General features: G+C 38.0%; 1 long non-coding RNA gene across 2 annotated transcripts in view; it reads right to left on the bottom strand.

Moving 5' to 3' along the window:
* LOC114232424 (uncharacterized) overlaps positions 1-21,415 on the bottom strand; it is a 36,803-nt gene extending 15,388 nt beyond the window's left edge. Inside the window, exons 1-2 of one of the 2 annotated variants that reach the window (XR_008556740.1) lie at positions 21,322-21,415; positions 19,078-19,193 (exon numbers count right to left, since the gene is read on the bottom strand). This is a non-coding gene — a long non-coding RNA (uncharacterized LOC114232424). The remainder of the gene's footprint in view (positions 1-19,077; positions 19,194-21,321) is intronic. The other variant, XR_008556741.1, reaches the window with a different exon arrangement.

Below are 21,415 nucleotides of genomic sequence, written 5' to 3'. Positions count from 1 at the left end.
GGATTTTAACTTAAATGAAGACCAACCGTGAGTAACACTTACTTTGCGATGGATCCTCAGGGTCTGAGACTTAAGCACTAACAAGAACATGATCACTTATCTCTGGGTTTGCTCTTTTTATCCCCTGTGTTTCAAGAATAAAAGTCTCAAGAAAGTAAAAACTGGGATAGAATTCAGTACTATTAAAAACTGAATACAAAAAGGCAGCAAAATAAACTGATTTGATCATTACCACAAACAGGTTTATAACCATACAGATCTAGTTTTGGGATTTCTAATATTAATATTAATGAATTATTTAATTTGCTTAATCCTTCATCTTTTTCACCCATTCCCCAACCCTTGTCCCCTCTGACAGCTGTCAGTCTGTTCTCTGCATTTATGAGTCTGTTTATTGTAAGAATCATGGTTTTGCCTTAGGCTTCCTGGTTTTTAAAAATGTCAGAAATTTAGCATATCTCTCTACTGACAAGTGATGGTATCCATATACACATGAGCATGATTTTTCTCCCAAGATTATATACTTTTCCTCAAAGTGATATCTGTAGAAATATTTAAATAGAGACAAATTCTTAACAAATACATTTTCTCCCATCATAGCATATCAATCTACTCTACATCTTCTATCCTCAATATATATTTTTTTTCCCAATTAGGAATGGATAGATATAAGGAATGGACCACTTTTAAATAAAAGTTTATTGTAAATGAATGAACTTGAAACAACCAAGTTTAGAAATAGCCTTTAATTTTGCCTAAGCTGCATACATTTCTGACTCAAATAAATTTTTTGAGCTGATAAAGTAAACATTTCAAAGGATATATCTTTTTAAAGCTCAATCACTTAATATTACTATATATTAGTTCTGGATACAACAGCCATACTCTAGGAGTTTACTGTGGAAGTCACTTGACCAAAGCATAAAGTGAGAACAGTCTCTGACATGCTGCAAGGAAGCTTTTCTCCTCCCCTTGTGGCAGCGAAATGCTGACATCTCAAAATGGTGGCATTTTGAGGAAGAAAAAAAAAGATGCTCCCACACATTCCTTGTCCTTCTCTGCAATGTTCACCAGGCTAGGGAGGCTATTTTGTGATGTGTCCTAGCAGAACACTCTGAAAATCTTCTAATCCGTATTGTCTGGTGCTTCTGACCTAGGAAAAGTTAAAGAACTGAAACTGCCCCAGTAAAATAAAAAGTGATAAAGATCAAAAGACATCATCTTTTCCAAAGGTTCTCATTACACACAATTATTGAGCCATTTTAATAATAAAAAGTATTGCAACTTGTAATAACAGCATGTAAACCAATATTTTAAATCATGAAGAAAAGAAAATGACTACACACAAATTGGAGAGAACACACTCAATGGGATTCAATACTCTATTAATATATTATTAGTATTCTTTTATGAGGGAAATACAGGCAGATACCTGAAGTGTCCATTAATGAGGACAGAGGGTTTTAATGTGCCTATAACATACATAAGGGTAAATAATTTCAACTATATTTAAAAATTAATTTTAAAGTTCTTTGCCGTTTTCCAAAACTATTTAGACATTTTTTAAGAAAAATAATAAATTTAAGGGGATAAAAATATCTGAAGATTCTGTTTTTGTGGTACATACTTTTATTATTTTAACATATTTGCAAAACTCGATTAGTTGGAAGGATTTGCTTTTAAGATCTTGGCGCCTTCCTTTCCCTTGTATTTGTTCTTGTTCTGTCACTCTTGTCCTTCCTCCAACTTTCTAAGCTAACAAAGTGATTGAGAACATGTGTTAGGTTTTCTTCCTTAGCACTTTTGTTAGCAACTGTTCTTTTTTAGTACTTTTCAGGCAATTGGTCAGCTTTCAAGTTTATTTGCATTTTTAAAGTGACACACAAAATAAAACACTGTAGGATCTGATTAATGCTTACAGTTTAACTTCTGAAACACAAACAAACAAGCAGAGCAGGCCAGCCACCAGCAAAATGCTAAAGGAACCACATGGTTATTGGAAAGGAGAGCATTGTGGGAGGAATTTTGTGAGCCGGAAACAAAAATAGGTAGAGTTGGCTCTAGAGAAAATGCCTTTGTTCACAAATTTTAGATATAGTTAATATAAATAAAAAAAAATATCTAAATTTCCAAATACATCTTGAATGTGCTTTGGTTGTGATATGATGAGATGTTGAGAGTAAATAATCCATAATCATTTTTTTTCCCAAATGCATAACAGTTTGTTTGTTTTATGTCAGCTTCCACCATTTTCTTAAAGTTTATCTTTATTGTTGAAAGTATTACAGATGTCCCCCTTATTTTTTTAATTGTTGTTTTTTTCCCATTGAGCCCCTCCTCCCTGCAGCTGCCCCTCCCAAGTCTTCACCACACTATTGTCTGTGTCCATGGATATGCATATGTGCATATAAATTCCCCAGTTAACCTTTTGCACTCGGATGTCTAGTGTGACTCGACATGGTTAGCATAGGTAGCAGCTCAAGAAAAAAGCAAGCGAGTGCAAAGGGTTAATCTCTCCTCCTCACCCCCAGCCCCACCTTCCCTCTGAAGTTCATCAGTCTGTTCCATGGTTCTATGTGGAGCATATTAGGTTAAGCAAAATAAGCCAGTCAGAGAAAGACAAGTATCTCATGATCTCACTCATATGGGGAATCTAATGAACAAAATAAACTGTTGAACAAAATACTAAATCCATAATAATTTTTTATTAAATACTTCAAGTATGACAACAATGAATAAGAAAACTGCATAGATTTTAAAATAAAGTGGACCTTGTTTCAGATCACCTAATATCTTCTCTTCTGTCTTTCTTCAGATATACAGTATTTTATTTTATTTTAAATATATTATTATTGATTTTGGAGAGGAAGGGAGAGGGAGAGAGATGGAAACATCAATGATGAGAGGGAATCATTGACCTGCTGCCTCCTGCATGCCCCCCACTGAGGATGGAGCCCGCAACCCAGGCATGTGCCTTTGACCAGAATCAAACCCGGGACCTTTCAGTCCACAGGCCTATGCTCTATCCACTGAGCCAAACCGGCTGGGGCTGCTCTTCTGTCTTTCCACTTTCCTTTTTGAAGGGAGGGAGGTGCATGGAGTGAGGAAGCCTCAGAAACTGATGGTTCAATGACTGAAGAACCTCAGAAGTGTTCCCACTGTCACCAAGAAAATGAGAAATACCATTCAGAATGTTTGCACTGTAATTCCTATAATATTATAAAATATTTTGTGTATTGTAATTTCTTATAATGACAAAAGTTCCCTAGAAATTTTATCTTTAACATAGATTCTACTGTGTCTTATTATTCTTTGTTGTTATTGTTGTAGTTTGGTGTTATCCCAATAAGTCAGTTTCAGAATGTGCTTAACCATGCATTTTATTTTAGAAAACTGAAATTTAAGAAGTGAATATTCTGGAATTTGTCTCAGGGATCCTGTATTATTTGCTAGGCAGTACTGTATACAAAGTACTTTTCTCCTCCATTATCTCAATTAATCCTATAAACCATTTTCTGAGGTGGTGATTATTCTCACTGTTTTTTTACTGATGATTAGCAAAATTATATGAAAAAAGATTAAACAACTTTCTAAAGGTTATAAGAACAGAGAGGACAGAAGCAGAAGAATCTAATTAGTTGTTTTTTGGACCTTGTTTTCATTTTTTTTAACCTTACTCCAGCCCTTTGAGAAAAGTAAATTAACCTCCCAGTAGGAATCTTTACATATTTGAATGGTAGCAACTTGTAAAGAAATAGGGTGTTATGATTTTGAAAATGCAACTTTCAAGATTCCACTGTTAAAACATATAATCTATTGTATAGATAAGAGCTTCTTGCTTCAGAAGGCTACTATAAACAAACCTCTCAAAAAGTTATGTTTTCCCAAATGTCTAAATATAGATAATAAAGTTTCTTTGATACTTTGTTTTTCATTCATAGTTATTTCTCAAAATGTTCTTGCTTGCCACCATTTTTTTTTCCTACTGGGCTGTGCTATAGGAGAGTGAAAATGCATATTAATTGAAAACCTGGAACAAGGCCATGATGTGAGTCATAGGGGATACTTTCTGATGGAGGTGTGCCCATCTCATGAATCTTGATTGCTCATGTCACATGACATAGTACCACTTTCTGCTGGCAAATTCTTCTATCTTTTATGTTAAAGATTACTGACTTTAGGGGTGTACAGAGTAGATGAGAAGAAAGAATATGGAAAGAACATTATAATACAGAGTGACAAATACAGTGAAAGCTATAAAGAGGATACCTTGCATATAAATGAATCAACCCAGTCTGGAGCTCCTTAAGAGACTTTTTATGAAGGGAAAGCCTCAACTGAAACTTAGTAAGTTATGAAAATACAAAGTAGACTTCATTTCCTTAACACTTTACATTTCAGAAAATTTAAAACGGTTAATGAAAAGAATAAACAACCAGTTTTCTTCACAGTCTTATAATAAGTCCATAAAAGCTAAAGACACCACAGTAGTAACTTTCAGTAAAAACAAAACAAAACAAAACTACATTTTCCAGCCATTTGCTTATAGGCTCCCTAAAGAGCAGAAGAATATGAGAGTGTCATGATAGGCAATCATATAGTGAGTTTAAGTCTTTTGTTCCATAACAGAAAAATATATGTTCAGTTAACAGCAAAAGTTTTATTTATTTATTATAAAAACCATTAGACTTAGTATATTTTACAACCCTATACCAACTTGCCATGAATATGTGCTACTAAATAGATTCTTCCCTGGCTTAAAATTAAAGTTTTTCAGGGGTCATTCTTTTTGTACAGAGTTCATTTCAAACTAATAGAATACCAAGATATGAAAAAAAATGCTTAGACATGCACTATCCCTTTCTCTAAAAATGGTTATGTATTAGTAATTGAGGTTTGAGAATATATAATTGAAATGGCTAGAAAGCTAATATAAAGGCAGTAGAGCTATGCTGTTAATACTGCTTAGAGCAATACTGCTATGACTAATGATGGCATATTGCTGTAAAGCTGAATGCAAAACAAACAATAGATGGAAATATTTGATTATAGGATTGTGCTTTTGTATTGACTTCTACATTTCTTCTATAAAATGAGAAACTGAAGTGCTAAAAAAATACACACAACTATTCTATGACACTTGTTAAAGATGGCACAGTGAACTTGAATCAGGACCATAGCCATCGGTACAGGAACCACTGTGAGGCGATTCTATCGTGGGGGAGTGAGATCAGGCTCAACTCTAAATACAAGATGGGCAAGTGGGGATCTTTAGCCAAGGAACTAGGTGGTGGATCAGTGGATGGGAAATTACTAAGAGGACACATCAGGTGTAAAAGGGAATTCTGGGTAAATCCACCTAAAAGATTCTTGCTGAAGGCAGCTAGGGTGATCAGCCCTCCCCTGGAAGACCCTGGAGGATAAAGAGCTTAATGGGATATGGAGGGTGGAGAGTTCTTACTAAATAGACTTAGCAGGATTCTTCCTAAAACTGGATTGTATAAGGAAGGCTAGGGATGGGCCTAAAAGAAGGTTCAGGAGCCTAACTAAAGTTTAATCAAGCAAAGTATCTTTGTCACAAGAGAGAAAGAAAAAGATTAAAAAAAAGTTGACATTGTGCTTTAAATCCTTCACATCTCATATGGATTTGAATTTATTTCCTTGTTCTGTGATTTTGTTAATGAAAATGTATAAAGAATAATGTCAGCATTATTTCATTTATTTAAAATCAATGCCATTTTATTTATTTATAGATAGGTAAAGCTCTGGAAATATTAAAATATTTCTTTAAGAGTTTAAAACAATGGCTCTATTGTCTGTAATGGAAACAACACGGCTCATTGGAGGCATTTAGTGTCCAGAGCGGAATAGCCTTTGACTGATTAAGTGGGCAGACTTTATTGACTCCATTATTAAATATGAAATCTATTAAACTTAAGTACAACCTTTCCCCCCTTCAAATGTTAACTCCAGTGCCAATGCGAGAGTAAAACTTGTGACATTTAGAAAGAGGAGAGAAGCAGATGAGATTTACCAGAAAGGGGATATGTAAATAATTGAATAGGAATGTCTGCAACAATGCAGCTCTTTTAGATAATGTGTGACACAATATTTCTTTATTTTTCTGATGGAGAAGTTTCTAATAGAGGGCTCAATCAGTTGCTCCTCAGGCACTGTAATCAGGGAAATTTTGGAGGTCTCCTTCCAAGTGCTGATTTATCACCCCAGCATCCCAAGGGCCCTTCATGTGATTGCCTTGGCACTGGTACTTATGCTGGATGAAGTCAAAGTGCCGCACTTAACTCGATATTATCCTTCTTGAGGTCAGGAGAGTGCTATCTTTCAAGTGCATTTGGGTGATTTTCACACCACCTCATATCTCACCAACAGGAGAGGCATCTCTGCTTTGAAACTTAGAGGGAGTCTGCTAGGCCTGTAAATAAAATCCAGCGAGTCTCAGCAAACATTTCTTTTCCCAGCTGGGCTGCCAGTCCACAGAAGAGGAAAGTCAATGCAATGAAGTTGGATAAATTAGTTCATTGGCTGCTAATAATACCAGTTGCATAGCTGTGACAGGATTTCCTTGAGGGGGTCTAAGGAAATGTAGCTTCTCATGCCTGATACGCTTTCCAGGATTGGTTATCAGTCCTCCTTTGAGGTGTAAAGAAATGACCTTTCCCCTAGAAATGCTAAACTGGTTCTTTCAGAGAAGCTTGCTGTTGCTTCTACAGAGACAGGCCTCCGTTTCTGGCTTTTGAAGAGTCTGCCAGTGCAGTCACAGGTAAAGTGCTTAGCAGGAAGAAACAGCGCCAGGAGTCTCCCAGGGAGGCCCCGTCGCACATCACGGCATGGGGTTTGTCACCGCCTCGCTGTGTTCAAGCTGCAAGAGAGCTTCCCGCACGCCGGTATCCTTAGATAGCAAGACCTTCACTGCCCTTGTTTACATTGTTAAAGGCTTTTCTTTCTGTTGAAAGTTTGCAAGCTGACAGCTGTGGAATCTGAATTTTCCCTGTGTCTTTTCAGCTCAAGTACAGTCGCGCTGACAGGAGCTTCCCACACTGCAGTTTTACTCACGTCAGTGTTCTGCAAAACTTGAGCTAGGGACTGGTGTCAGCTCTCCTCCCCAGCTTGCTGCGCCCAAGGCCAAAGACAGCAGGGCTTTCCCAGCCCAATAAGGTGCAGGAGTGGCACTGCAGCGTGGGCTGTGGCCAAAGCCCAGGACGTTTTGATATGGCGAGGTCTTATGACAGTGGGCTCATTGATGTAGCTCAAGGTTAGGAGTGAAAAGATTCTCCCTTTTGATCCCTTGCTAAAAATAGATGACACTTAGGACTTATATTACAATATTGGCATTGTTGGGAAATGGAAATTCTTTACTCTGGGAACCTTGACATTATCACTTTCCTGTCACTTGCCTAAGGTTAAGTGGTTGCCTAACTCTTTTGATTTCCATATATATTTCTTTGTCGTCCAATCAACCTTGTACTGAAATAGACTGAATACCTAAAATACTTCAGGAACTAATAATAAAACTAGGCTGCAAATGTTTGTAATTTTTTTAATTAAAAAAAGAACATTACATTCAAACGATTCTGAGTACCTTTAAGCCCTAATGAAGCCACGTGTTTCATTAGCAGGATTGGATATCTTTAAGCCAAAGGGCTATAACCCAATCAGCAGTTACAGGAGTCCCCACTTATGTGCAGTTTTACTGTCTGTGGTTTCAGTTACCCACGGTTAACTACAGCCCCAAAATATTTAAAATACCTTCAACTATAGAGGATTCTCAACCTTCAACATCATTAGCTCCTAACATCCAACCATCAATATTGTCATGGCTTGATGATCTTCCTTCTGATGTATCCTCAGAAGGTCAATAGTAGCCAAACACTACATCTGAATGGCTATATCATTCACCTCACTTTATCTCATCATATAGGCATTTATTATATCACATCATTACAGGAAGAAGGGTGAGTCCAATAGAATCAAATATGTTTAGAGACCACATTCACATAGCTTTTATTACAATACTAGAGGCCCGGCGCACGAAATTCATGCACAGGGGCAAGGGGGGTGTCCCTCAGCCCAGCCTGCACCCTCTCCAATCTGGGACCCCTCGAGGGGTCGGGCCTAAATGGGCAGTTGGATATCCCTCTCACAATCCAGGACTGCTGACTCCCAACTGCTCGCTTGCCTGCCTTCCTGATTGCCCCTAACCACTTCTGCCTGCCAGCCTGATCACCCCCTAACCACTCCCATGCCAGCCTGATTGATGTTTAACTGCTCCCCTGCCAGCCTGGTCACCCCAAACTTCCCTCCTCTGCAGGCCTGGTCACCCCTAACTGCCCTCCCCTGCAGGGTTGATCACCTCCAACTGCCCTCCCTTGCAGGCCTGGTCCCTCTCAACTGCCCTCCCTTGCTGCCTGGTCCCTCCCAACTGCCCTCCCCTGCTGGCCATCTTGTGTCCACATAGGGGCAGGATCTTTAACCACATGGGGGCAGCAATCTTGTGTGTTGGAGTGATTGTCAATCTGCATATTACTCTTTTATTAGATAGGATAGAGGCCTGGTACATGGGTGGGGGCCAGCTGGTTTGCCTTGAAGGGTATCCTGGATCAGGGTGGGGGTTCCCTTGGGGCATGGGGTGGCCTGAGCGAGGGGCCTGTGATGGTTTGCAGGCCAGCCATGCCCCCTGGCAACCCAAGCAGAGGCCCTGGTATCTGGAATTTATTTACCTTCTACAATTGAAACTTTGTAGCCTGGAGAGGAGCCAAGCCTCCTGCTCGCTCTGGGGCTGGCAGCCATTTCTGTTGGGGACTTATGTACCTTCTATAATTGAAACTTTGTAGCCTTAAGCGGAGGCCTGGGCTGGCCAGGGTGTGCGGAAAGCTTTGCTTCCTCCATTGCCGGGGGCAACCCTAGCCTCCTGCTCTTTCCAGCTTGTGGCTGCCGCCATTTCTGTTTGGATTTGTTTACCTTCTATAATTGAAACTTTGTAGCCTTGAGTGGAGGCTTAGGCTGGCAAGGGCAGGCGGAAAGCTTGGCTTCCTCCATTGCCTGGGAAACCCAAGCCTCCCTCCTGCTCTCTGTGGCTGTAGCCATCTTGGTTGGGTTAATTTGCATATTCACTCTGATTGGCTGGTGGGCGTGGCTGGTGGGCATGGCTTGTAGGTATAGCAGAGTGATGGTTAATTTGCATATTACTCTTTTATTAGGTAGGATTAGTGGCCTGGTGCACAGATTCATGCACATTGAAAGGAAATTAATTAGAAGAAATATTTTAATATCACTATTCACCCTTTCTCTATGATAGGAATGTTAACAAAAAAAACAAAATTCACAATTGACAATGACAGATCGAAACACACGTATGCGATTAGCACCAGCTGAGCTTTATATGTATCGTGTGTGCAAGAGTCAATGTTTATTTTTACATTGCCAGTGCACATCATATGTACTGGCCAGTTGGTCAGTTGGATGGACGGATGGTCGGTCACTTAGCCTTTTATATATATAGATAATTGTTCTTTTTATTGTTGTTGTTAATCTCTTACTATGTCTTACTTATACATTAAACTTGATCATAGATATTATGTCTGTATAAAAAAAACATAGTATATATAGGGTTCAGAACTATCTGCATTTTCAGACACCCATTGGTATATATACTTGGAAAGTACCCTTTAAGGATAAAAGTATTCCCTACTGTATCTAATAATGTCACCAGAATGTATCTCTCTGTGTACCTTCTTCTTGGATTATAGTTATACTGTATTTTCTGAAAGTAATTTTGAAATGTTTGTTTTAGAAATGTCTTAACTATAAGGTTATTACTAAGCACAAGAAGAAATTATGTTATTTGATTGCTTTATATTATTTCAGAAACAGTATTACATACCAATTTAATAACAAAATTTCTTCTCTAAACTTGCACTCAAATGATTTTTGTTTGTGCCTGAGAACATATGCAAATTTTCTGTTCCTGAGAGCATTTAAAGATTGACTGTAAAAGTTAAAGATAGCTTTTATGAGATACTGCAGAAAACTGTCTACCTGACCTAAATTTTACGCTTACACTGTGTTTTAAGCTAAAATGTTGGTGAAGTGTTTGTTGACACTTGAGAGGCTCATTTCATTCAAAAGCAGACATTAACAGAAATTAGTATAAGGAAATGCCAAACAAAGAAATAGTGAATCAGAGTGCCTATTTACTACACCAAAAAGGAAATGCTAATAATGGTGAAATAGAGCTGTGAGCATCCTACAAATAGAAAGTTTTTCCATCAATGAAATGTAGTCAAAGTGTGGATATCTAATTAATAATTTTACAAGGAAGAGTTTTATTTGTGTGTGTTTTTTTTCTACCATTAAATGCATAAACTATCAAAACAGTCTTTTACTGCTTTTCTTAAAAATCATGATTTATCAAGCTCACATATTCAGGAAGGTGATATTGATAAAACTATGCACAATTAACTTTGTTTTGAAAATATTTTCCAAGTATCACATACTTAGAGCACTGAGCAGTAGACTCCTAAAAGCTCATTTTCACCAATAACTACTATAAAATATTAACTAAAACTATGCAGTAAGTATGTAGACACAATAAAATTGATATCGGAGGAAATGGGAGAGGGAATGGGAAGGGCTTTCTGAGGCATTAAGTGCCTACTCTGACCCAGACATTCTCCTAAGCGCTGAAACAAAAATCAATGCAGGCAGGAGAAGTGGTTACCTAATCAGGGAGGCAGACATGTAAACAAGTAATTACAGCATGTGAGCATTATTAACATAGAAGACAACAGAGAGCTCCGGGAACATCCAGAAAGATTTGGCAAGCTCTGGCTTGTGGAGATTGGGAACTTGAAAGTGGCAGGCCACAAGAAACTTCAAAAGTGTGTTGACATTTCAGCTGATGCTTGAAATACAGGAGTCAGGCAAAAAAGTCAGAATCCCAGGCAGAGGGGAAAGCATGTGCCTGCCACTGTAGGCAACATATAAATATAAGCAAGATAATGTGGATGGTGTTATGCACGGACATGACAAAAGATGGATTTGGGGAAATAAGAATACAGCTCAGAGGCAATCTTTGTGTCATACTAAAATTTTGGACATTTCACCTGTAACAGATAAAGACATTGAAATATTTTAAGCAGCAAATTTTATAAGAAACAAATTTGATTTCTAGAAAAAAAAATCGCTGTGACAAGTTTTTGAAAGTGACTATCCTTTCATTTGTTCAGGTTTATGGAGCTGGTTAATTAAGGGCATACCCTCCAAAATACAATCTCCTCTAGGAACAAAAAGAGAAAACAAATCAAATGAAAAATGAATACGTTTACCATGGTTAAATTTTATGAAGTGGCAAAGGTGACTTTACTATTTAATTTTGTTATTCATCCTAGTAATGATGTTATTTTCAAGGATTGAAAGGAAGATTCCATGCATCCTAGTCATCCCAGGACTTTGAAGGTGTGATGAGTCTTGGGTTATTAGAGATAAGATAGGGCTATTGAGAGTCTGTCTTTCACGTGTTCACCCAGGTTGATGTTTGGGGACTACTGCTTTGTGGACAAGGCTGCTATTATCAGCCTGTCCGTGACTTTGGAGGAGGAGGTGCCATACCTGCAGTGTGTGGATCATACTTCCAAAGATATGACCGCAGGAGAAAATATTTATGAATTTTTAAAATTTGCTATTTTTATTTTCCCTATCAATAACGTAATCTGAAATCCCTGATCTGGTTGGAATTGGGTGGTTATAAAATAAACAAAGGAGAAGGAGGAGGAAAAGAGGATAAATGAACATAAAACCAAAATGAAAAAGGAATATGTTTAGATTTCTCATGCATATCTATCTTGTTCAATTAGGGCATAATAAGTAAAGAAATATAAATGAAGTTCTATATTTGTTCCCTAGTTACCTCCAGAAGTTGCTGCTTTTAACAGCACAAGTTGCTTCAGTGTACAAGTCTGCCTTCTGATGACCTAACATCCTTTTTCTCATCTCTGAGACTCCCGGCCCCCTAGACATCTATTGCTAATCAATGAAACAACAACAACAACAAATACTGCTTATTTATTTTCTAAGGGATTTTAGTAAATGGAGTGGCCGGATAGCTCAGTTGGTTAGAGTGTGGTGCTAATAATAAGGGATTTCAGGAACCAAATGTACCAATGGAATGATGCTTACTGGCCCCCACGGCAAAGGAGTCATTTGAACTTCAAAAGTCAAACACAAATTGTGAACTTTTGGTAAAGCAAACATCTCAATAGGCTCGGACCTCTTCAAAGGCTTTGCTATAATATAGTGTCATCACTCTGAGATCTCAGAGGTTAAGACAGATGTGGATTTTATTTTATTTTTACTTTTTTAGCTTCTAAGGCTAGATTAATGTAATTGGTACGATTAAATTCTTGAAAACAGAAGCTTAAAGAAAAAAATTAAAAATACTAAAATACTATAGTATCATTTTAAAGTGAAGAAGTTGAGAGTGGTGGGGTGGGGTGCAGGGTGGGGGTAGGATGGGATGGAGGGAGGTCAATGGGGAAAAAGGGGAACATCTGTAATACTTTCAACAATAAAGATAAATTTAAAAAATAAAGTGGAGAGGTTGAAAGTTTAAGAGATTGAACATTTATATAGGGCAGTGATGGGCAACCTTTTGAGCTTGGTGTGTCAAACTTCGCCAAAAAACTGAGCATAACTCGGGTAGTGTGTCACTTTGAGGAAAAAACATTATTTCGCAAATGTTTCATCCTCAGGATGAGCAAATGTTTCATCCTCGGCATGCGGCCGCCTCAGCGGCCGCGTGTCATCAGAAATGGCTACGCGTGTCAGTGCTGACACTTGTGTCATAGGTTCGCCATCACTGGTATAGGGACTGCTAAATTATTGATATTCAATTAAGGTTTATATGAAAAAATAAATACATTTTCTAAGGGTATGCGCCTCCACTCCATTGTAAATGCCTCCTCCACCAAGGTAAGACTGCACGTGCCTGGTTTTTAGAGGAAGACGTTATTGCGGCAATACTGTTTCGGTGGTAACACAGTGGTACAGAGGAGAGCAATGAGATGGTGCGTATTATCCTGTCCCTAAAGTAGCACAGGGCAAACTTATCCTTTAATGATTGTTGCTATAGGTTTTAGAAAATATTTTCAAGGCATACATTTATTATTTTTAAAAGAATCAATTTGTTGTGGTTGAAAACTTATTTTCAAGTGATCAGAGAAACTAATTACTACTCTGTTTCATATTTATCCTCTAAGACCAAATCTCTGCAATGCATTTGAGTTCCCAGTGCTTTCATAAAGTAAAAAGTGATTACCTTCAACTTTCTCACATTTCCTGTGATGTGTAGTGTATTTTACTCTTTTACAGTGTCTAAATTGCTGATAAAATATTTATGTTAAACTAATCTGTCATCTGTCAAGCTGTTTCAGTGTGCTAGAAAGTAGCAAAATAGTATCACTTTTTATGTTTCTATTTTTACATGTTGCTGAAGTTAGTAAATTATTTATTTATTTGTGTAGAAGATCAAAGGACAAGGACTGAATTAAAAAAAAAATCCTGTATTCTAGAACTTGAAAGTAAGAGTATTTATTAAGCCAACACCTCATACCTATCATGTATTCAAATGCTCCGCCTTTTCCAATTTATTTCTCTGTAGGAAGAAACTGGTGAGCCATTGTCATCACAGTTTCTGAGATTTATAATTTGATTTCATTTTATTTTTAGAGTAACTTATAGAATCCCTAATGTTTCATACATTCAATAGATCTTATTCATGATAAAATTTCTCACTTTTGCCTGAGTACATAGGTGCACATATGTTTATTTATACCTATACAAACGCACATGAAATTTTATTTTCTGTAAGGAGAACAGAAAACTGGTACATGACAGAAGTGTTTGAATTCCCTGCTCAACCACTCACTCACTCACTTGCCAAGTTATTTAACTCTTTTAAGTGTGTGTGTGTGTGTGTGTGTGTGTGTGTGTGTGTGTGTAAATTGGAATAATACTAGTAATAAAACCTAATTCATAGAGGTGCTATGAGTATAGATCCTATTTAACATAGTGTCTAGAGTAGTCACTCAATAAAAGGTAGCTATTATTTTAGTCCTGTCTCAATTGAGAAGTTGTTTGTATTTCTTTCAGGAAGTTGAATGAAATCAGGGACTGAGTGAAGGCTACCAAAAGCATAATTGTACTCTTTAATAACAATGGTCCCGTCACAGCAGATTGGGAGATCTGCACTTTGTCAGCACTCAGCACATATTAAGGAAGCAATCAATCAAGACATTGTTACAAGGCAAGCCCTGATCCATTATTCATTTCTGAAACACTAGTTGTAAGACAAAGGTCTGTATGTTAGAGCTGACTTACCACCTTATCACATGTTATCATTTTTTGGTGAATGAGAGGAATGACGTTTCTCTCATGGATCCAGTTCATACTACTACTGCTGGTAAAAATACAATCAGAAGGACACGATCCTAGGTCCCAAACGGGTCATCTTTTCATTAGTATTAGAAGCACAAAGCCAAACCCACTCTTAATTCTTTGTAATCACCTAATAATTTGTCACATATGACGTAGAAGAAAGAGGATTTTTAATGTTTCCTAAATTTTAAAATTCCATGTTCATATTTACAATAAGGAAAAAAAATGCATTCAGGCTCTCATTATCTGCAGTAACTATGTTCTATAATGTCTCAAACACTGAATTCATGAATACTGACCAAAGAATTGATCCTAGAGAAAATTTAGGTCCTATGAGCCTCTGCTAACAAAATTTTTTATCAATACATAACTGTTTTATGCGTGTTTCTGTTTAAAGACCCCTCATTTAATACATATCATTGATTCATTAATATTGAACTCATGGCCAAAAGCACGGTAACTCATTCTTAAATAAAGCTTACCTAAGACATATTTCTCTGTAAATATATCACAGCCTTTTTGGGTGTAGAACACTAGACAGCTCTTCAACACTATACTTGGAGTCCATTTTAAACAGTAAAATCACCAAAAACACAACTATGCAAAAAAACATGGCTCTGGAAAGACTGCAAAAAAGATGCTTGTTTACAACATCTTTGATGCTGAAACAGGAAGACAGAGTGTCACCCTGTTTGACCTCAGCTGGGAACATGTGTATTGGGCAACTCAGATTTTCTAAAGCTCTGAGTACATCCACAAATGACCACAAAAGCCTGTGATTATTGACTTAGAGGTCACAAATAAATGTCAGCATGTAGGCGACTTAACCCTACCAGACCTGAGGCCCTGAACCTAACTGTCCCCTATACCTGGGCTCCTGAGCATTAAAGAGAAAAAATCAACATGATATAGAAAAATGTTAGTTACATGCAAACAAGTGGTTAGAATAAGATGGAACTTGGAGACATTGTAGAAAATAGGTCTACCTTTCATCTAGCGCCAATATTCCACCTCTGTGTGCCATTCCACCCAGCAGGATGAGCCTTGTTTCACACAGAGGTACTTCTTGCAAAGTGAGCACCAGATGTTTCTCTTCACCTTCTTGCATGGATTGTCTTTGTAAGACACTCCAGGATTGTGCTTGTTGTACCTGGAGTGCTTTTCCATGCACACAGCACAGATATGATTAGACGATGTCCCAGGGGGAATCTCTGGAAAATGATTGCCTGGGGTCATCCGTTGAGAGCAGGCTTCCTTTTGTGGGTGGCGGTGGGCTGATGTCCTGTATCCACCAATAAGTTGCAGGCACAGTTTCTGAATATAGCTGGTGAAATAAACTGGCTTTTTAGAAGCAGCTTGCTGCTTTGAAGCATACAAGATATAAGAATTATAACTGGTCCACATAAAAAAATTTTATGAAAAGCTGCCAGGGCCAGCGGTAATGATGACGAGACTGGTGAAGGCGGGTCATGTGGTCATTTTTGTCACAGCCACCCATATATTTATATTAGTCCTTCACCAGCTGTGGCATCTGTATTTCTTGCACACTGCCATCTTTATTTCTTCTGTTTATTACTACATTTTTGGCTGGATCGTGGTAGTTCGAAATAAATGTGATGGGCTTTCTACACTGCCAAACTAAACATGTTACACTTTCTTGACATAGATAGCGACTATCACCCCTAGCAAGTTTTTTTTACACTTTTCAGCGACTTAGGAAACTGCTTCCTGTTTTGCTGCAGGGTTCCCACAATTCCTGTGTGCAATTCTGACAGCGCATATTTAGCAAGGGTTACAGAGTTGTAGAACCGGTCCATGACAAGCACATGAGATTTATTTTCCATTGCACATGAGGTCAGGAGACGAATGACTGTATTTCCTACTGCGCTCAAGTCTTTTATAGGCATTGGTGCAGCACCAGTGTAGATTTCTGCGTTCAAAATGTAGCCAGTCTCACCTTCGCAGAGAAGGAAAGACTTGATGCCCCACTTTGTGGGCTTATCCTTGATATACTGCTTGATGGCCAAGCAGTTTTTGTGTTTTTTTTTTTGTCGGGATCATCCCATCATCTAGGCTCAAATGTTGCTTTGGCAGATAGAAGTGGAGAAACTTGGGGAGCAGACTTTCCAAGAAAGGCCTAACTTTATATATTCTATCTGTCTTTTAGTTTGTGACGCATTTTTTTCACGTACTAGGCAAAGTACCGAAAATTAGGTACTGCGGTATAGCGGCAGATTTGGAAATTACCGAAAAATCGGTACAGTGGTCTGGTAGGGTTAAGAAATACGGAATCCATGCATAATGAGTATTGATGGTATCTGTAAAACAATCTTTATTTTTAAAAAGTTTTTATCTTGAACAGCAATGGTACATATATGATTTATAATCTCTCTCTATATAAAAGCCTAAGCGACCTTTCAACTGGTAGCTATGATGCGCACTGACCACCAGGGGGGAGACACACAGGCATGGAAACATGGAACAGACTGATGAATCTCAGAGGGAAGGAGAGAGGGGGGAGGGTGAGAAGAGATTAACCAAAGATCTTATATGCATACCAGAGGCCTGATGCACAGATTTGTGCACCGGTGTGGTCCCTCAGCCTGGCCTGGGGGGAATGGGCCCAAACCAGCAGTCTGACATCCCCCAAAGGGTCCCAGATTGTGAGAGGGCGCAGGCCAGGTCGAGGGACCCCCACCAGTGCACGAATCCATGTACTGGGCTTCTAGTAATAACAATAATCATTTATTAAATAAATGTGAGATTAGGCTCTGAACTAAGCACTTTATATTAATTTTACCACTATGGCTATACTATTCTTTGACAGACAAGTAAATAAAGGCTATGTGAAATAAGGACAAAGTCACACAACTAGAAGTGGTTCAGCCAGTATTCAGAGCAGTCTGCTTGAGTCCAGAGACTGCAAGTTCTTAACCACTATGCTGTATTTCTCATTCTAAGGAATATACTGTCCAGTTCTTCACAATAGAGCAACATTAGTGGCTAAAAGCACAGCATGTTCCATTTTAGTGCTTCTTTGATCTTTGAATCTCATGTTCAAGGCTTTACTTTTTACCTTTGAACTTGCTGTTGAAATGTAAAATAATATTGCTTTATTTGTAAGTGTTGTGAGGCCACATAATTCTCAAGTTTTGACCATCAAAATAATTCCACATTTTTCTCTCTATAGATGTTCCCATTAAAATGACTCTTGGGTGAGTCGTGCTCGCTGTGAGTCATTCAGGAATTTAGTTATTTAAACATAGTGGAGAATGTCCTGTACTAGCCCTTCTAAGCCTATTCATCAATACTGAAATCGGTCTAGCAAAAGAGCAAGGGTAGTGCTTTTAGAACCACCTTTTAAAACAATGTTATCTTGGGAAAACAGTTTCTGGGTGGAATGACAAAAATATGTATTCCCAGTATATTAAGTTAGAAACTCACAATCACTTGATGAGACTACCTCACCTCAAACCACTGCTGAGAAAGAAAGTATAAGCAACTCCAGAATTTTTGGAGCTGGATTGAGTGAGGTAAAGGAAACAGAGGGTGATTGGAGGTTTGGGAAGAGAGACGTAGATGAGAGTAAGGAATGAGTGGACCAGAAGTATTCCTACGCCTCCTACACCCTTTCTACCAGGAGACCCTCTTAGGCTAAGGCATCTTCCTACCTAAACAGCATTTCTTTTTTTTTTTTTTTTTTTTTTTACTGCTAATGGCCTCATAGTTAGACTGGTGAGCTAGCTTCTTCACATCCACTATTTGTTTCTTTTGACCTGCTTTCTCATCTTCTTACTACCCTGATGAAAATTCTATAGATTTCCATTTGTATTCTTGTTCCTAAAGTTCTAAATTCACAAATAATGAATGTGTTCTTAGAGATTTACTACTATTAATAAAAATAAAAAGCTTTTAAAAGCATTTTCTATCTCCCTTCCTTTCCCTGCAATTGCTGTCTTTCATACCCTATATAATAAAGATGTAATATTCTAATGGTCGTTACGCCATGAAGCTTAACGATGGACGACGTAACAACCGGATCACGGATCAGCAGGAGGGTGGGGCAGTGAGCTACAAACAGGCGATGGAGAGCTACACAGGAGGGAGCAGGGCAGCAAGCTATGAGGGGGGGGAGGCGGGGGGAGCTACTGGAGGGCAGCAGCGAGGTACTGGCTAGCTATTGGTGCACGGATTTGTGCACAGGCTACTAGTTTTAGTATAAATAAGAATCATCTAAGGAGTTTTATCTTTGTTTGTTTGTATTTGTGGATTTTTTTTTTTTTTAATCATAGATCCATGGATTTTACCTCCAGATTGACTGATCAAATAGGTCTGCAATGGAGTTCAGGAAACTACATTTCTAACAAGTGTCCCTGTTCTAATAGAGGTGATATAGGATCACCTTGAGTTCTGTGACTTAGTGGTTTAAAGAAATGAAGTTCATACATGAAGGTTATTAAAGGATCTTTATATACAAATATGGAAAAGTAAATAGAATCAGCATTTCAGAGAGCCCAGGAACAAGCTCTACACAACATTTGGTTACACAATTAGGAACAGGAGGTTGATAGTAATGGGGCAGCCTTTCAGAAAGGATTGTTGAGAATTTAGCCTGGGAGAACTTACTCTTCTCAGCCACAATGATCAAAAGAAGAAAATGAAAACTTATCCGTAGTAATCTTTCCTGGTCATGCCTTCTCCTTGCCTTTCATCACTTCTAATTTGGTCATCAAATGCCTTACCTTGATTGGAGATAAGCAGAAAATGAAAAGACAAATTAAGTTTGGAGGAGGGTAACAGGCAGTGCCTATATAAAGAGTCTGAGAATTAAAGAAAAAATAACTACTCTTTGTCACATAGCTGGGTGGTACTTTCTGGAAGGGTGTCTCTCTATTAGTGGATAAGGAACATTATCATCATTACATTATAATGGCCATCATCATACATTGCTATCATTCATCCAGGATTAATTACTGCTACGAACTAAATTGCCCCCTAAATGTACATATTTACCCTAAACCCTTGATGTGATTTTATTTGGAGATGAGGCCTTTATGAAAGCAATTAAGCTTGGATGACATTATAATGGTAGGGTCCTGATCCATCAGAATCAGTGTCTCTTTAAGAAGAGCAGAGATCATAGCTGTCTCTCTCTCTTTCTTTCCATGCCCATGGACCTTGGGAAAGGCCATGTGATAGACACAGAGAGAAGGTGGCCATTTACAAGACAGGAGAATAGCTCTCACTAGAAACTGAATCAGCCAGCATGTGATTTTGGACTTCCCAGGCTCCAAAATTATGAGAAATAAATGTCTGTTGTTAAGCTGTCTTAGTCAATGACATTTTCTTTGGTGGCTCATGTGCACTAAAACAAGGACATTAGTATATTCTAATTTTGTTGTCCTAGGAATTTGAAGATAATTAGTATGATTCATTTGTAGTCAAAGAGCCCAAGTCTAGAGAAGTTAGGTAACTTGTCCAAGGTCCCATAGCCAATAAGAGGTATATTTGTTTGCAGAGTATTAGATAAAACACAAATAGTCTAACACCAAAACCTAAATTTCTAATGATGCAACCATAGATAATTCCCTTAGATGTATGTAATTTGGCTTTAGTTTTTTTTTTTTTTAATTTTAAAAATGTCTCCTTTTATCCCCATTGACCTCTCCCTGGCTGCTCCCACCCCCAGCACATGCCCTCTCCCCACTACTCTCTGTGTCCATTGGTTATGCTTATAGGCATACATACAAGTCCTTTGGTTGATCTCTTACTCCCCTGCCACCTTCCCCTGCCTTCCCGCTGAGGTTTGATGGGCTGTTCTTTGGTGCAATGGATAGCACATTGGACTTCTAATGACTTACATTTTTATTAGTGATATAATATTTAAAATTTTACTTTTCTTTTAATTTTTTTTTAATCTAAAGTAAGTTATTTGTTGGAAAATATAGCAATTCATCATATAAACTTACTGTTACTTGTTGAGTAGGTTCTTTGTCATAAATTTATTATTTCTATTTTAAAGGTTTTGTGATTCTATATCATACAGAATCACAAATTTTGCAGTCTATTCAGAAGTGCATTTTTTTTTTTTTATAACAGGTTGGCATATTTCTAGACATTAATACTTTTGTGGCCAATTTCAAAGGAAAGCTGTCTAAGGGTAGCATGTATTTTAGAAGACTTTCTCAAATGCTTTTCTGTCCTTTGTTATACTTTGTATTTTTAAGACTTTTGAAAGTTGGTACAGAGCCTTGCATTCAAAAGATGTTAGAAGAACCTAAACTAGATTCCTATTGGTTTAATTTGACATTTCTTTGAAAACATGCAAGTTGGCAGAGACAGAATTTCCTCAAGGAGGTCCAAAATTCCAGTTGGGAAAAGATTGTTTTGTCTATCAACACACTGTTTCAAAGAATTTAACATTGTTCTTGTAACTTTTTAAGAACACAGGGCCCCATATAAGATATCTGAAAGATCAGTTGGGCATATTTTCAAATGGAAGAATTTCCTATTAAGATTGATCCCACTGTTTGAAGTAAAAGTTTCTAATCCATAAACAATCACATAAGAATTTGCAATAATTGCAAATGGAAATGTGTGGGCTAATCATATATATATTATGCAAATTGTCCAGGATGCCATAACATAAGACAGCTCAGGAGGAGGCTCCATGCACAGGTGGGAGGGAGGGGACTGCACGCAGGTGGGCGTGAGGTGAGACAAGTCACAGATGCCATGGCGGCTTGAGCAGGCCCAGAGATAGGGGGCCTGCCAGCCACAGCACACCAGCAGTCCTGCCTCTGCCTGTGAGCTGCAGAGGAAACACCTTTTCTGACTGCTCATTGGCTAAGCTCCCAGTATGCTACTCACAGTCTTCTTGGTAACTTGGGTAATAAGAATCCAAGAAAGTGATCTAGGGTTTTTCCACCACACTCCTGGAGGAAAAAAGGAAGGTCCACTGCTT

Source organism: Eptesicus fuscus, chromosome 8 (genome assembly GCF_027574615.1).
Source record: "Eptesicus fuscus isolate TK198812 chromosome 8, DD_ASM_mEF_20220401, whole genome shotgun sequence".
Lineage (NCBI taxonomy): Eukaryota > Metazoa > Chordata > Mammalia > Chiroptera > Vespertilionidae > Eptesicus > Eptesicus fuscus.
This window is presented reverse-complemented; position numbering and strand designations above follow the sequence as displayed.